The 4,361-nt window shown below is 46.4% G+C and overlaps 1 pseudogene; it reads left to right on the top strand.

The window, feature by feature from the left end:
* The first annotated feature begins 2,169 nt into the window (after positions 1-2,169).
* Positions 2,170-3,058, top strand: LOC126028634 (inhibitor of growth protein 2-like; annotated as a pseudogene).
* Positions 3,059-4,361: the final 1,303 nt, after the last annotated feature.

The raw sequence follows: 4,361 nt of genomic DNA, 5'->3' as shown, positions 1-4,361 counted from the left end.
AAAGAGTTATGGAAGAAAGAGGACTAGTAGATATATACAGGACACTCCATCCCAAAAAACATGGATACACATTCTTTTCCAATGTACATGGGTCATTTTCCAGAATAGACTACATGCTGACACATAAAACAATACCTCCATAAAATCAAGAGGATAGAAATCTTGCAGGCTACCTTTGCTGACTACAAGGCTCTAAAATTAGATGTGAACTACAAAACCACACAGAAGAAAAACTTTAACAATTGGAAATTAAACACCCTGCTACTGAACAACCAGTGGGTCTGAGATGAAATCAAAAAGAAAATCAAAACTTTCCTGGAAACAAATGATAATGAAGACACCAACTGCTAGAATCTATGGGAACAGCAAAAGCGGTCCTGAGAGGAAAATATATAGCTCTACAAGCACACATCAGGAAGGAAGAAGGAGCATACCTGAATAACTTAATGACGCAGCTCAAAAAATTAGAAAATGGCCAACAAAAGGAACCAAAAATAGGGAGACAGAAGGAAATAACAAAGCTGAAAGCAGAACTCAATGAAGTGGAAACCAAAAAGCAATCTGAAAGATCAACGAAAGCAGAAGCTGGTTTTTTGAAAAAATAAACAAGATTGATAGACCATTGGCAAAACTCACAAAGAAAGAGAGAGAAATCTGATAACCTGTATTAGAAATGAAAAGGGGAGATCACAACAGAAATTGAAGAGATCCAAAGGGTAATCAGAGATTACTTTGAGAAACTTTATGCTACAAAAACCTAGAAGAAATGGAAAAATTCTTGGACACTTATAACCTTCCACATTTAAGTAAGGAGGATGTAGCATATCTAAACACCCCCATCACTACTGACGAAATTGAAACTGCAATCAAACATCTGCCCAAAAAGAAAATCCCAGGCCCAGATGGTTTTACTAATGAATTTTTTCAAATCTTTCAAGAGGAGCTACTACCAATCCTAGCTAAGCTCTTCCATGAAATGAAAAAACGGGAACACTCCCAAACAGCTTTTATGAAGCCAACATCACCTTGATACCAAAACCAGACAGAGATGCTGCCAAAAAAGAAAATTACAGACCAATATCCCTGATGAATGCTGATGCAAAGATCTTCAGCTAAATCCTGGCAAATAGGATCCAATGCATCATCAAGAAGATCTTACACTACGACCAAGTAGGTTTCATCCCAGGAATGCAAGGATGGTTTAACATCCGTAAATCTATTAACATCATACACAACATCAACAACAAGAAAAATCGAAATCACATGATCATATCAATAGACGCAAAGAAAGCATTTGATAAGGTCCAACACCCATTCTTGATCAAAACTCTCAGCAAGATGGGAATGGAAGGAACCTTTCTCAATCTAGTTGAAGTCATCTACCACAAGCCAATGGCAAATATTATCCTCAATGGAGAAAAACTAAAAGCCTTTCCTCTAAATTCTGGTACAAGACAAGGCTGTCCGCTCTCACCACTCCTCTTCAACATAGTACTGGAAGTTCTTGCTATAGCGATCAGGCAAGAAAAAGATATCAGGGGCCGGGCGGTGGCGCTGGAGGTAAGGTGCCTGCCTTGCCTGCCTGCGCTAGCCTAGGACGGACCGCGGTTCGATCCCCCGGCGTCCCATATGGTCCCCCAAGAAGCCAGGAGCAACTTCTGAGCGCATAGCCAGGAGTAACCCCTGAGCGTCACAGGGTGTGGCCCAAAAACCAAAAAAAAAAAAAAAAAAGATATCAAGGGAATCCAGATAGGAAAGGAAGAAGTCAAGCTCTCATTGTTTGCAGACGACATGATACTCTACTTAGAAAACCCTAAAGACTCTACCAAAAAGCTTCTAGAAACAAAAGATTCATATAGCAAGGTGGCAGGCTACAAAATCAACCTACAGAAATCAAAGGCCTTTTTATACACCAATAATGATAGGGAAGAGATGGAAGTCAGGAAGGCAATCCCATTCACAATAGTGCCACACAAACTCAAATATCTTGGAGTCAACTTGACCAAAGACGTGAAGGACCTATACAAAAAAAAAAAAAACCTATATGGGCCCCGCGGGGGCAGCCAGTGAGGGCTGCTCGGGGGTTGGGGGCAAGTGGAGATCTCGGGGGGCTGGGGATGGGGGGCCTCGGAGGGGTTGCTGAGCCCTGGGAGCCGCAGCCCGTGGTGTATGGGCCACCCGCTGGATGAGGCAGCGGTGGCAGTGGCAGCAGCAGCAGCAGCAGCAGCAGCAGCAGCTCCAGCTGTTCCAGCAGTTCCAGCAGTTCCAGCAGCCGCAGCACCAGCAATTCTACCTGTGCAGGACTACCTCGAGTGCATCGAGTCGCTGCCCCACGGCATGCAGAAGAACATATCGGTGCTGAGGGAGCTGGACAACAAATATCAGGAAACATTGAAGGAAATTGATGACGTCTATGAAAAATATAAGAAAGAAGATGATTCACAGCAGAAAAAGCGCCTGCAGCAGCTCCTGCAACGGGCACTCATCAACAGCCAGGAACTGGGAGACGAGAAGATCCAGATCGCGTTATGCAGATGCTGGAGTTGGTGGAGAACCGGGCGCAGCAGATAGAGCTGCACTCGCAGTGTTTCCAGGACCCAGCTGAAGGCGAGCGGGCCTCCGACAGGGCCAAGCTGGATTCAGGCCCGACGGAGAGGTCTTCGGGGAGACCCCAGCGGCATTGCACCAGCGAGAGCCACGACCTGGGCCACATGGGCAATGGCCTGGACGACTACGGCGAGCAGCCGCCCAAGGAGAAGAAGCCCAAGTGGGCCAAGAAGAAGAAGCGCTCCAAGGCCAAGCAGGAGCGGGAGGCTTCACCTGTGGAGTTCGCCATCGACCCCAACGAGCCCACGTACTGTCTATGCAACCAAGTGTCTTACGGGAAATGATCGCCTGCAACAACGAACAGTGTCCCATCGAATGGTTCCACTTCTCGTGTGTGTCACTCACCTACAAACCCAAGGGGAGGTAGTACTGCCCCAAGTGCAGGGGAGATAACGAGAAAACCATGGACAGAAGCACAGAAAAGATGAGAAAGGAGAGGAGAGTGAGGTAGTGAGGCCGTTGCCATCCCTCAGGTGAAGGGGGCCCTTGTCTTTTATAGAACTCTTTCAGAATTTGCTTTCTGGAGATGTTTTAGGGTAAAGTGCATAAGACTATGCAATCATTTTGTTTTGTTTTGTTTTGTTTTGGGCCACACCCGGCTGTGCTCAGGGGTTCCTCCTGGCTGTCTGCTCAGAAATAGCTCCTGGCAGGCACGGGGGACCATATGGGACACCGGGATTCGAACCAACCACCTTTGGTCCTGGATCGGCTGCTTGCAAGGCAAACGCCGCTGTGCTATCTCTCCGGGCCCTATGCAATAATTTTTAATCATTAGTATTAACAGTGTATTAAAAGTTGTACTTTGTCTGTGACCTTAATTTTCTGCACTGAAATGACCAAATATCTTCAACCAGGTCGTCTTCAAAAGAACCTGCTGAAAGGAACAGGGAATAAAGACAGGGTGTTAGGAAGGCCTGGAAACCTCCACAGACTTTTCGGTTTGGGCCTGTTTCAGTTTCACTTGAAATATTGGTGGAGGTGGTGGGTGGAAGGGGCACCAAAGTTTGGCCAGCTTTTTTCTATTCGACCCCCTTATAAAGGTTTAAGACAGACTTGGGGCACCTACCAGTTACCTACCAGTTACCTCGGTAGGTTGAATTTGAACATCATCCCACGGAGAATCTCTTTCTCCTTAGCTCCCCTTGTTCCTCTCTGGTCTCCTAAGACTTTGGGAGCTGGAGAGAACATTGGGGATCCCTGTGCTCTGCCCACTTAACCTCAGTGGCATTTTGGGGGTCCACACTAAACTCCAGTGCTTCATACGAAGACTGAGTTTTTGGTCTCCACAGGACACGTCTGGGGAGCTAGAAAAGCAAGCACACTCACCATGGCTTTTCTGGGCAAACTTGGGGTTCTGGGATATTAAGGTGGAAGATTGAGCCATTTAGAAAATGCATCTTTTTTTTTTTTTTTTTTTTTTTTGGTTTTTGGGCCACACCCGGCGATGCTCAGGGGTTACTCCTGGCTGTCTGCTCAGAAATAGCTCCTGGCAGGCATGGGGGACCATATGGGACACCGGGATTTGAACCAACCACCTTTGGTCCTGGATCAGCTGCTTGCAAGGCAAACACCGCTGTGCTATCTCTCCGGGCCCTAGAAAATGCATCTTAATGAGTATTTGTTGGTCAGGATCATGGTTCAGCCTGGTGCCTGGCTCGAGGCCTTACCAGTGGGGCAGGGCACAGATTTAGACTTTAAATAATTGCCTTTATGACGTACAAATCAGCACCATTTTTCTATGGCTTGGATTCCTT

This window comes from Suncus etruscus, chromosome 14 (assembly GCF_024139225.1).
Source record: "Suncus etruscus isolate mSunEtr1 chromosome 14, mSunEtr1.pri.cur, whole genome shotgun sequence".
Taxonomy (NCBI): Eukaryota; Metazoa; Chordata; class Mammalia; order Eulipotyphla; family Soricidae; genus Suncus; species Suncus etruscus.
This window is presented reverse-complemented; position numbering and strand designations above follow the sequence as displayed.